The sequence below is a fragment of the Phoenix dactylifera genome, unplaced genomic scaffold, assembly GCF_009389715.1.
Source record: "Phoenix dactylifera cultivar Barhee BC4 unplaced genomic scaffold, palm_55x_up_171113_PBpolish2nd_filt_p 001884F, whole genome shotgun sequence".
Lineage (NCBI taxonomy): Eukaryota > Viridiplantae > Streptophyta > Magnoliopsida > Arecales > Arecaceae > Phoenix > Phoenix dactylifera.
In genome coordinates, this window is record NW_024069173.1 from 17129 (window position 1) to 31140 (window position 14012).

Here is a 14012-nt window from a genome sequence, read left to right on the forward strand (position 1 = left end):
GATCCACGGGTGGTGGAATCAATCCGAACGGGATGAGGGCTGGATGGATCCGTGGAGCTCGGGATGAAGCTTGGACGACTGGATGGTTCATGCTGAAGCTGGATGTGATCCAAAATGCTGGTGATGCGGCTTCAACGCGGAGGATATGGCTCACAGCTGATTTGCAGACCGGATCAACATGGACGTGAGGCTGGATACGAGCTAATCAGGACTCTGTTTCGAAACAGGGGAAGGTGTTTGGATGCTGTGAAATCTGAGATTTGGTTCCAAACGGGAGGGAGAAACGGAATGGTTGAATGCGAGGGGATGTGGAGGGAGCTTGGACGCGAAACAATGGTTGGGATGTTGGGAGATTAAGCCAGAAGATGGGATTTGTGTTTATCCCGTGGAGATGACGTGGGCGTTGGAACTCTGTTCCGAACGGGATGTGCGGAAGATGATCTTATCCGGAAGAGGAATTGATGTTGTTTCACCACAGATGAAGATCTTGGACGCGAGAGATCACTTGCGGATGGAGTTCTCGGTTGAGAAGAGATGCCGGAAGAATCGAAAAGATAGAGAGGATAAATGAGATGAACGGCTGAATTGGTTCTGTTCATGGGATACGAGAGCTGGGAAGGATGTGGAAGAGTCTGGATGCACTCGGACATAGAATGGGCGGAGGAAGTGGACGAGATAGGCTTAGATGCTGGGAAAATCCGAGAGATAAGATCACGCTGTTTCACTCAGAGGGGATGAAGTTTGGATAAGGAAATCACTCGAGGTTAATTCGGAATGCCGGGATGCATGGGATTCGGAAGTTTCATCTTGCCTGGCTATAGGATAAGGATGAAGCTTGGACGTGGGGTGCGGAAGAAACGGGATGATGTGGGATTAATCCAAAGGACGGTGGAATGTTTAGAGGATTGTGACTCTGTTTTGTTAAACTGGGAAGTTCGGACTCGGCTGGGAGGGAGCGGGTTGTATCACGGAGAGATAGGTGGTTGCTGGCTGCGGGATGAACTGTTGGAGATGTGAAGCAATAGAGTTCATCCGCATATGAGGAGGAGACGTGGACGTGGAATTCAATGTGGAGCAAGGGGAGAAAATGTATGAATTCGGGACAGCCATGTTGAATCGAATGTTAAGAAAGAAATAGGAGAGTTGGGATAAATGGCCGAATCTGAGAGGATCTGATTTACGGGGTGCATACGACTTGGGTTTAGAGATCATTCTAAATGAATTTGACTTGACCTGCATACATTAGACTCAACCAATAATAATAATAAAAAATCAAACTTGAATTATTTTTAACACTTTATTAAAATGCAATTATGAAAGGGAACATATTTTCTCATGTTTAAATATAAAATATGTGCATTAAAATGATGATAAGTGCTATGAGAAAGAGGTTAATTTATGCATTATTTAGCACTTATCACCGGCGGCTCCTCCAACCCTAGCCTCCTTTTCTTGTCCTTCAACATCGGCTCCACCCCCTCCAGTTCACCCTTTTGGTCCCCATCTTCGCTTCGATGATGAGACCCCTCTCCTCGAGAAGCTCGGCATCAACACCTGCCAGATTTGGCGCACAACCGCCTCCATCCTCAACCCCTTCTGTGTTAACCCTGACCTCCACGAGGACGCCGACCTTTCCGGCCCCTTCCTCTTCCTCATGGCCTTCAGCCTCTTCCCGCTCCTCACAGGCAAGTTCCACTTTGGCATCATCCTCGGCTAGGTCACCGTCGCCGCCCTCTTCATTTACGTCATCTTCAACATGCTTGCCGGCCGCCGCCCTCTTCCTTTAGCTCGTGATTGAAACGAGCTTCACCTAAGCAAAAAAAAAAAAAAACAAGCTTTACGAGCCCGGGCCGAGCCTTTGTTTTGCCAGGCGAGAGCTTGAGCCCAATACAAAGCTCGGTACCGAGCCCGAGCCCAAAATTCTGTGAAACGAGCCAAGCCCGAACCTCCCAGGCTCGGGCTCGGTTCAGCTCGTTAACAAGCCTAGCTATAGATCTAAGCTATGTATTATGAACTAGGGATAAACTATGATAAAGTAAGACAAAGCATGAAGATAAAAGATAGATAAAATAATTAGTGTTTGATTGGTCAAGGGTTCACTTTCATACAATTACACCTTAGTATTTATATAATCTATTTTGAATAGTTTGGAAGCCATTTGCTTCTATTGTTAACATCTGTCTATGTTCGACTACCAGTCTCTTTAATTAAAAGAAGATACAACTTTAATGAAATGGACATAACTAGTAAATATAATTATGAAAAGCTAAAATCTACAAGATTTTGTCTTCAGGTGCTTCATCTGATTTTTCTTGGATTAGGAGATATGTTTGGTCAAAGTCTTTCTTGAAGAAAAAATTGTTGCATTAATCAGCACGTTTTGAGGCTCAAACAATAGAATTTGGCCCTATTTGCTCAGTGTGTTGCATTATTAAAGAGTGGAGCCATGTTGTAGAGCTGAAAACATTACTTGATTCCAAACAAGGTGCACACTCAATCAGATGTTATTTGGGTAAGTCAGTGTTGGGAACCCTGGTGGTCGCATGCATATATTTTTAAAAATTTTACAGCGGAAGCATAAATTAAACTATTTAATTTCTATGCATGCTAGAGATCATATCTCTGCAACAAAAATAGATTCAGAACTTTAAACATTTATCCTAAACAAGTAGGCATGATTCTATGTCTAACATGTAATCATGCAGAATTTCAGCAACCTAGTTGATTTCTAATCTTAATTTTTAATGAGATCAGATCTCATACCTTTTTCCTTTGGAAACTTTGATGATGCCTTGATTACCTTGTATAGCCGCACACGCGTCCGGCCTCTATGGATAGTCCACGCGAAGCTCTAGGAAGATCCACAACTGCAGGAGTACTAGCTCGTGCAGAGGTGCTGCAGTGGCTGAACTTTTCTCCCTCGAAGCACTCAACTTTGAATCTTCTTCAAGAGGATGAAAGGATGGAGATAAAGGAGAAGAAGGAGGAGAGAAGGTGGCTGACTCTCAGAATTTTTTCAGAATTTAGAACCCTTTCTAAAGACCATCTTATGCAAACCCTAGGCGTGGGGGTCTTTTTATAGCCAAAAGACCTCCCACGCCTCACACCTCTTTTGGCCAACGAATTTGGCTGATAAAATTCCCAAACAATTCTGGTGAATCGGAAACTAAGAGATGAACAAATTCTGTTTTAATCTTGTGCCAAGAATCCCTAACAATTAGGGGGTTATTGCGCCCCAAACTTCAGCTGCACGCCACCCTGCGTGATGCGCCATGCAGTCCCTACAAATTAGGAATTTGATTACTATCCTTTTAGGAAAATTTGAGGCACCATATTTTTCTGTAAAATATCCCCATGCCTCCTATTTCCTCATGCCAAAAATTGGCCAAAAATAAAGAGGATAGGCACCACTGCTTTTAGGGATAAGGATGAGGTATCTTTCGTCTCCAAAAAAGAAAGCTAGGATCCTAAATTTTAGAAATTCTTTTTCATAATAAATTCTGATTATTTGGACTCTTAATCCTCATCAAATAAGGACTCTTAATTGACTTGAGTCAAGTCCGATCAATTAGGTTATGCCTAATCAGCTCGGGTCGAACCCGATTGAATTAGGTCAAACCCTAATTTAGCCCAAATTGAATCTAATTCAATTTAGCTTAATTAAAGTCCAATAATTCAATCAAATTAAAATTATTAGTAATCCAATTACTAATTAACCCTCCAGTAATTCAATAATTATTTTAATGCAACTTTTACTTAGGATAATTTGTCAATCGAATTGACCAAATTATTCCTAAATGATTCTTAATCATCAATCAGCCATTTGATCAACCTAAAAATTTCTATGCATGTGACCCCATAAGTTCGAACCTAAGCCGGTAGCACAAGAACAACTTCTTGTACTAATCGAAATGACCATCTAACAATAGTACCCGACGTCCGGACAGGCCGAATATATGGGAAGCAAATATTCTGGAACTCTCGACTATGGTTACTATATAATTCATCCCTTTGACTCCTAATGCCAGGATGACTTTAGAGTTCTGTCAACTCTGTAATAAGTACATCCTCTATGTGATCAACTTTAGAAATCCTGTGACTCCTCACAAGGATTATCCTGGCCAAGGTTTTGCTAAATTGAACACAAAGCATTATTTCTTATTTTCAGGATGGATCAATTCCATCTTGACTCACGTACTGATTTTGCAAGTACTTGACTGCACCCAGTAACCTTCCGTCTCAGAATTAGAAATTCTGCTAGTCCGATACCAAAGTACAGTGAGTTGCTTGCTAGTCACTGTGGTGATCTCAGATCTGAGGGATATTTATACCCATATCCACTCGAAATATCTCTCGACAGTAGAGTGTTCTGAAATTGGTCACGTTCAGTGAAATGTACTCCTACACTTCACCTGTGCGACATATCAGTGTCTCCACACTTCGTGGTTAAGAAGACAACCAACGTATATATCTCACAACGACCTAATCTCGATAATGCTATCGTTCTATTAACAGCAAATCATTTGGTCGTGAACAGGTTTAAGAACTTGAAGATAAATCCTCCTTTATCATAAAACAAGTTCTAAGGACTTCATCATATAAGAGTTCATTTGAAGATGTACAATGAAATGATGAACAATGCCAAATAACACTTTATTAATTTATCAATTCATTTACAAAATTCAATCATCAGCACACTGACAATTGACTCTTAGGATACAATTTCCAACAACTCCCACTTAGCCTAAAGCCAATCGGCACAGTATCTAATACCCATCTTCGACTTGTGTTCGTTGAACTCTTTGATGCCAAGGACTTTGGTAAATGGGTCAGCTAGATTTTTTTTTTGTGTTAATCTTCTTTAGATCAATATCACCTCGTTCGACGATCTCTCGAACCAGGTGGTAACGACGTAAAATATGCTTGGTTCGCTGATGTGCTTTGGGTTCTCTTGCTTGAGCTATGGCTCCAATGTTGTCACAAAATACAGGCACTGGACCATCAATGGAGGATGTCACTCCAAGCTCGGTGATGTACTTCCGCAACCATACAGCTTTCTTAGTGGCATCAGATGCTGCGATGTATTCTGCTTCACATGTAGAATCTGCCACTGTATACTGCTTGGAACTCTTCCAGGAGATGGCCCCATCCTTAAGAGTAAAAATATATCCCGATATGCTCTTGCTATCATCTTGATCTGACTGAAAACTTGAATCGGTATATCCCTCAAGTTTCAAGTCAGATCACCGTAGACAAGCCACTGGTCTTTAGTATTTCTCAAATACTTAAGGATGGTTTTTACAACCTTCCAGTGGTTGCTACCTGGATCAGACTGGTATCTGCTCACTACTCCGAGTGAGTATGCCATGTCTGGTCTAGTACATGTCATGACATACATTATAGATGCCACTGCCAAAGCATATGGAATTCTATCCATACTCTCTCTTTCTTGAGGGGTTGTCGGACAATCCCTGATGAGAGTACAAAAGTGAAATTTTCATATTATCTTAATTAGTATTATAGCTAATCTTTATTAATAAAATTAATTAATTAATGTTTTATCTGTGTCTGAGTGCATGTAATTCAAAAGACCCAAAAATGCTGGATTTTAGCACAATGCCTAGTAGTTCAAGCTCAACGAATTCCCCAGTGACCGTGATGAGGCGACTCAACAGTTTCTAACATAAAATTTCCATGTATCCACATCAATGAGCTAAAGCAAGTGATTTCCCAACATTTTCAAGTGTCCCTGTGCCGTCTCGAAAGTCCCAAAGCAATCCAATTGCTTCTCAAACCCAGCACTCAGCTCTTCAATTCAAGCCACATCGCATCCATGGCTTCCGTCTCCCCTGTTTCAAGAACAGTCAAGCCGTATTCAACATCCAATTCCAAACCTCCATGCGTTTCAGCCACATTCCATTCTTCCCAATGCTACGCTTTTAATCTTGCTCTTTTAAAAAGGGAAATTAAATGTAGGATACCCCAAGTATAGGGTGTAGCAAAGTAATATTCTCGGTGAGACCGAGATCGAATCCACAGGGATTTGACAGTGAACAAAAACTAAAGGCTAAATAATATTCGGATTGACAAAATATAACTAAGGCATCAGGATTCAGCCTAGCATTTCATCATGCTTTTCCTAAAATCATCAATTATCTCAGTTAAATAGATTTAGTTTTATGGGCAGCGTTACAGTAATTCTATTTTAAACTACAGGGATTTCTAAGCATTTGTTATACCCGGGGAAAATAACAAATCAAAGAAAATATATAAGTTTGAAATAATTTTTATAAATTTCCTGCACCATAAATTAAATCAAAAACATTAAAATCCCATTGATGATTAAATGAAATACATGAAGAAAATACTAGGCTTTTCCCTAGCCTTAGCTAGAGAAGATTTAGCTACTCATATGAAATGGAAACATTTTATAAAAGGGATTAGCATAAAATAAATAAAATAAACATAAACCCCTTTTTTTATCTTTCTTCTCTCAAGGAAACAGAGCACTCTGTTTTCCTTGAATCTTCTCTTCTTCTTCTCCCGTCCGTGGCCTCTTCTCCTCTCTCGCTCGGCTGGGAAAGAAGTTGGCTTCCTTGGTTCCGTGACCTCCCCTCGCTTCCTCCTCTTCCTCCTCCGGATGGTTCTCTCCTTCCTCGCCGGCTGATTTCTCCTCTCCCGTCGGCTGTGTAGGAATGAACCCGTGCGGCTGCCTCCTCTCGGACCCCTCTCTCGTTGGCTACTTCCCCTTCTTTTATAGACACCTTCAGCATGTTGAAGAGAAGACAGAAGGACGCTGGAGGATTGCGGATGGCTTCAATTGCTTGAGATGTGGGATGAATGAAATCTGGATGTCATGAATTGCTTGAAACTCTTCGGCTGCAGGGATGCGAACGGATGGGCTGAAACGCTGCTGGGAGTGGATGAGACTCGGATTAGATGAAGTCGAATCGCTTGGGATGCTCTTCTTCATGGCTGGGACGGTTCTCTGTTGCTTGGAAGCCAAAAGAACTTGGGGAGTTGTTTCACGGATGCAAGAAAGAGCCGGTTTGGCTTTTGGATTTCCCTCGCTGCCGTTGGGAATTTTGAAACACAGTCAAAACCGTTGGGGAAGAAGGAATAGGGAGCTTCGGAAGATATTGATGTTGGGAAGAATGGAATGTGGCTGAAATGCATGGAGGTTTGGAATTGGATGTTGAATACGGCTTGACTGTTCTTGAAACAGGGGAGACGGAAGCCATGGATGCGATGTGGCTTGAATTGAAGAGCTGAGTGCTGGGTTTGAGAAGCAATTGGATTGCTTTGGGACTTTCGAGACGGCACAGGGACACTTGAAAATGTTGGGAAATCACTTGCTTTAGCTCATTGATGTGGATACATGGAAATTTTATGTTAGAAACTGTTGAGTCGCCTCATCACGGTCACTGGGGAATTCGTTGAGCTTGAACTACCAGGCATTGTGCTAAAATCCAGCATTTTTGGGTCTTTTGAATTACATGCACTCAGACACAGATAAAACATTAATTAATTAATTTTTATTAATAAAGATTAGCTATAATACTAATTAAGATAATATGAAAATTTCACTTTTGTACTCTCATCACACCCCCCAACTAGCTTATTGCTAGTCTCAAGCAATTTAGTGTAAAAATGATAAAATGAGAGTGCAAAAGTATTGTTTATTAATATGCATGAATTAAAATAAATACTCACTTTCGTAGAGCATGACGATTGCACTTAGCATGTGCAACAAGCCGTTAAACCCCTAGGTTACCCTAGTGGACGAGTGTTGTCTCGTGAGGGTTTGCAGTGATGTTACCCACAAACATCATTTTTAAGTTAGAAAATACTTTAAAACATAGCAACCCTTAAGGCAAATGTAAATGTGACGTCTCAGAATACCTATACCTCCACCACAATTTGGTACCCTTTGAGTTCTAGGTGCACTACTCAAATTCACAAGTGTTAACTACCATTTGTTAGCTCCCGATCCACTAAATTTTCCGAATACCACATGTTATTTATCCAGAACGGTTCGCATATAAAAATGAAGCTATCAATCCCAACTAGACATCCCAGGTACACAGAGTTCTAAAACAATGGAGTCAAACCAGTCATCCACATGTCACTTGGTTTAAGTTTAACTAACTCACTCATGTTTAATTTATTTTTTATTTTTTATTTTTTTATTTTTATATATATATTTTTTTTTTTTCACATAGTGACTACAACAGTCCAACTCCATTAGGCTCTAGTAAGGTCCATGTAACGAGCTTTGGGTCAATGACTCTTGATCCAGTTGGCTCAAGGCATTAGGTGAAACACCCCTCGGACTTAATTACTCGAACCAAACTACGCCACGAGGCCAGACTAGTCACTTATTTCAGTCATTTTCACCTTTTTACGCGAACACTCGCTGCTTTGTAGGCAAGAGGCCCGGTTACTCAGTGAAGACAAACTGTATTATTTCTCTCTCTTTTTTTTTATATATATATACATATGTAACGTGACTGTATTGTGACTATAGGTCAACCAAGGTCAGAACATAAGGCACCCAGGTGATCTAGCCAGGAATTTCAAACTTTATCTTTATGTAAAAACCAAATCATGAACTTTAAGACAAGGACACTCGTACTTCTCTTGCGAATAAGATCAACAAACAAGTAGGTAAAACAAGTGAACTCCTGAGGCCTTCCTATTGTCATTGAATACCAATGTGGGGATCTAGTAATAGGTCTCTGATAAAACATAATGCGCTCCTTGCCTTAATAGCTGCACATGTTTATTTGCTTAGAAAATTAAAGTGGTAATTAAATGCAACAAAATATATTTTTGTTATTATTATTACTATTATTATTATTTTTGTATTATTTTTTTATTTATAAATATATATATTTTTTAAATAGAGATTTTTTTTTTTGAAATATATGACAATTGGTATGATATATAAAAAAAATAAAGTAATCTCTCCCCCCAACTTAAATTGAACATTGTCCCCAATGTTTCAACATGAATGCATTAAATATGATTGTATGAAGGATAATAAGGCTGAAGGTTAGAATTTACCTGATAGAATGACTGCACATTGTTGTTGCTCACCAATTGTCATATGAAAGAAAGAAAAATTATGTACAAACAGAGGATCTCTAGCAAATATAGAGATCAATCCTGATAAACAGGATCTCCCAGATTGGTCGATTCAACTTCTGGGGTAAAGTTGTCCAAAAATAACTTCAAACGTTGGCCATTTACTTTAAAAATATTACCGGTGTTTGGATTCTCTATCTCAACGGTTCCATACGGATAAACAGTTTTAACTATAAATGGACCAGTCCACCTAGATCTCAATTTTCCTGGAAATAAATGAAGTCTTGAATTATACAATAGAACTTTCTGGGAAGGCTCAAATGTTTTCCTTATAATATTTCTATCATGAAAGACTTTCATTTTATGCTTATAAATTCGAGCATTCTCATATGCTTCATTCCTGATTTCCTCTAGTTCATTAAGTTGAAGTTTGGTAGTGAACTAGCTTTATCCATATCAAAATTAAATCTCTTAATAGCCCAGTATGCCCTATGCTCCAATTCCACAGGCAAATGACACGGTTTACCAAAAATAAGACGGTACGGAGACATACCAATCGGAGTTTTAAAAGCAGTACGATAAGCCCAAAGTGCATCAGTTAAACGCAAAGACCAGTCTTTGCGATTTGGGTTAACCGTTTTTTTCAGAATATTCTTAATTGATCGATTTGATACTTCAACTTGTCCACTTGTCTGTGGATGATAAGGGGTGGCGACTTTATGGGTGATCCCATGTTTTCGCATTAAAGCCTCAAAAGGCTTATTACAGAAGTGTGAACCCCCATCACTGATGATGGCTCGAGGCGTTCCAAATCTAGAAAGAATGTTTTCTTTTAAAAATTTTAAAACAGTTTTGTGGTCATTATGTTTGCAAGAAATTGCTTCAATCCATTTGGAGACATAATCTACAGCTACTAAGATGTACAAATTTCCGAATGAAGGAGGAAATGGGCCCATAAAATCTATTCCCCAACAATCAAATATTTCGATAATTAAAATTGGGTTGAGGGGCATCATATTCCTACGAGTTATCCCACCTAACTTTTGACAACGCTCGCAAGCTTTGCAAAAGTTATGGGAATCTTTAAACAAGGTGGGCCAATAGAAACCGCACTGTAAAATTTTTGCAGCTGTTTTCTTAGCAGAAAAATGACCACCGCAAGCTTCAGAATGACAAAAGGAAATAACACTAATAAATTCGTCATTAGGTACACATCTCCTAATAATTTGATCTGGGCAGTATTTGAAAAGATAAGGATCATCCCAGAAAAAAATTTTTATTTCAGTCAAAAATTTTCTTTTGTCTTGTTTATTCCAATGACTTGGTAGTTCACCTGTGACTAGAAAATTTGCAATGTCTGCAAACCAAAGTGACGACGTGATCTCAAACAGTTGCTCGTCAGGGAAAGTGTCTTTTATGGGTGAATTGTCTAAGGAATCTGGAAGAGTGAGACGGGACAAGTGATCAGCTACTACATTCTCTACCCCCTTTTTATCTCTTATTTCTAGAAAAAATTCTTGGAGCAGAAGGATCCACCTAAGCAAACGCGCCTTAGCATCCTTTTTTGAAAGAAGGTACTTAAGGGCAGCATGGTCAGTGTAGATAATGATTTTGGATCCAATCAAGTAAGACCTAAATTTTTCTAGTGCAAATACTACGGCGAGTAGTTCTTTTTCCGTAGTGGTGTAATTCATTTGTGCACTATTTAAAGTCTTACTTGCATAGTAAATAACATAAGGCTTTCTTTCTTTTCTTTGCCCTAGAACTACCCCAACTGCATATTCACTAGCATCACACATAATTTCAAAAGGAAGCGACCAGTCAGGTGGTTGCATGATGGGAGCAGAGGTCAGCAAGCTTTTAAGTTTATCAAAAGCTCTTTGACATTCTTCAGACCACACAAATTAGGTTTCCTTTTGAAGGAGATTACATAAGGGTTTAGATATTGAGCTAAAATCTTTAATGAATCTCCTATAAAATCCTGCATGACCCAAAAATGAGCGTATATCTTTGATAGTTTTTGGGTTGGGTAAGTTAGCAATTAAATCAATTTTAGCCTTGTCTACTTCAATTCCTTCAGATGAAATGACATGCCCGAGAACAATTCCCCTAGTTACCATGAAATGGCACTTTTCCCAGTTTAAGATTAGATTCTTCTCCTCACACCGAATTAAGACTAGCCTTAAATGGTCTATACAGTTTTCAAAAGAGGAGCCAAAAACAGAGAAATCATCCATGAAGACTTCCAAAAAACGCTCAACCATGTCAGAGAAAATACTGAGCATGCATCTTTGGAAGGTTGCAGGAGCATTACATAATCCAAAAGGCATTCTCTTGTAAGCAAATGTGCCAAAAGGACATGTAAAAGTGGTCTTTTCCTGATCTTCAGGATCAATTGCAATTTGGTTGTAACCTGAATAGCCATCTAGGAAGCAATAATATTTATGACCCGCTAACCTTTCTAAAATTTGATCAATAAAAGGTAGAGAAAAATGATCCTTCCTAGTGACAGAATTAAGTTTCCTATAGTCAATGCATACACGCCAACTAGTGGGGACCCTAGTTGGAACTAATTCATTGTTGGCATTTTTGACTACAGTAACACCAGATTTTTTCGGGACCACTTGGGTTGGACTTACCCATTTACTATCTGAAATTGGGTAGATCATACCCGCATCCAGAAGTTTCAGAACTTCTGCTCTAACCACATCCTTCATGTTTGGGTTTAATCGACGTTGAGGTTGACGAGAAGGTTTGGCATCAGCTTCTAAGTGGATTCTATGAGTGCAAATTGAGGGACTAATTCCCTTGATATCAGCAATTGTCCACCCTAATGCTCCCTTATGCTCTTTGAGAATTTCTAATAATTTTAATTCCCGATTTTGTTCGAGTTGGGATGATATGATCACAGGAAAGGTCTCTTCTTGACCAAGGTATGCGTACTTGAGCTCAGATGGCAAAGGCTTTAGCTCAAGTTTAGGTGCTTGAACACTAGATGGTAGAGGACTATTGTTGCGTGTAGGCAATTCTTCAAAACGAGATTTCCACCTATCTGTATCCAACAAAGGAGCTGAATCTAATATAGCACTGATTTCTCTAAAGTTTTGATTGATATCTGTATTTCCGAAATGAGTTAGGCATGTTTCTAAAGGATCAGAAGAAAGAGATGGGACAAGAACATCTTCTACAATGGAGTCGATCAGATTAACTCCATGAATTTCATCATTTTCATTGTCATTATCGGGTTGTTTACAAATGTTAAATATATTAAAATCTATAGTCATATTTCCGAATGACATTTTCATTATTCCATTTCGACAGTTGATTAAAGCATTGGAAGTAGCTAGAAATGGGCGGCCTAGAATGATAGGTATTGGAGTGGTACAGTTCATGATAGGCTGGGTATCTAATACTATGAAGTCGACTGGAAAATAGAATTTATCAACTTGGACAAGTACATCCTCGACTATTCCTCTTGGTATCTTTATAGATCGATCGGCAAGTTGGAGAGTAACCTTGGTGGGTTTTAATTCACCAAGTCCTAACTGTTCATAAACTGAATAGGGCAGTAAGTTAACACTAGCACCTAAATCCAGAAGGGCTCGTTGTATCCTGAAGTTTCCTATGATGCAAGATATGGTAGGACAACCAGGATCTTTATATTTAGGTGGGGTGTTGTGTTTGAGAATAGCACTCACCTGTTCAGTTAGAAAAGCTTTCTTTTGTACGTAAAGTTTTTGCTTTATAGTACACAGATCTTTTAAAAATTTGGCATAAGATGGGATCTGCTTAATGGCATCTAATAGAGGAATGTTAATCTTTACTTGTTTAAAGATTTCCAGAATTTCTTGATCAGGTATTCCCTTTTTAGCTGCAAGCAAGCGCTGAGGAAATGGAGCAACTATCTTGTGATGCAGTATTGGATCATTTTGTTCATTATCATCTTCATCATTCTTTTCAATAGATTTTTTAGGTTTGTCATCTTTTGTTGGAATTTCTTTGTTAATTATTTTTCCACTCCGAAGGGTTGTAACAGACTTAACTTGTTCAAATTTAGGTTGGGATGAACTTGCTTCATGGACCTCATGTTGACCCTTTGGGTTAGATTGAGGTTGGGCTGGAAATGTCCCTTTTTCCCTAACATTGAGTTGAGCCTCAATTCTACCTACAGAATTTTTAAGTTCTTGAAGTGACTGCATGGTATTCTGATTTATCTGGGTCTGCCCTTGCATGAATGCCTGCAAAGTATCCTCAAGAGATCTCTTATGGGGTGGCACATAGGGTATGGAATTCCCTTGAGATTCATTGGCAGTGGGTCCATGTCTCCAACTAAAATTAGGATGGTTTCGCCAACTAGGATTATATGTTTCAGGAAATGGTCTCTTATAAGCATTTGTGAAATTCGCTTGATCATGCAACACTTCTTGGAAGGCGGGGATTGTAGGACAATCCTTGGTTAAGTGTGCATTACTCTCACAGATTTCACAAATACTTTCATCTATAGTAGGTGTCTTTCCTGTATTGGCTCTGCTTAATTCAATGGCTTCAACCTTCCTAGTTAGATTAGCAATCTTTAAATTTACATCATTTTCTTCTTTAACATGATACATTCCTCCTTTAGTATTAGTCGATTTTTGAGGTTTCTCGTTCTTATCTGTTGTATCCCAGGCCTGTGCATTTTCTGCCAACAGATCAAAATAGTCCCAGGCTTCCTCTGGTTCCTTATTCATAAATTCACCATTACACATCATTTCCACAAATTGTCTCATATTGGAGGTCAAACCATCATAAAAGAAACTGATGATTCTCCAAATTTCGTATCCATGATGTGGGCAAGCAAGGAGAAGGTCCTTAAATCTTTTCCAACACTGAAAAAATGTTTCTCCATCTTTTTGTGCAAAGTTCATGATATTTCTTCTAAGTGT

General features: G+C 39.1%; 1 non-coding gene and 1 pseudogene across 1 annotated transcript; one reads left to right on the forward strand and one right to left on the reverse strand.

Annotated features, from left to right (window-relative positions):
* Nucleotides 1–9258: 9258 nt before the first annotated feature.
* On the reverse strand, nucleotides 9259–13927 carry LOC120109175 (annotated as a pseudogene).
* LOC120109178 lies at nucleotides 13906–14012 on the forward strand. Its single transcript, XR_005510187.1, has one exon. It is a non-coding gene; the product is annotated as a small nucleolar RNA R71 (small nucleolar RNA).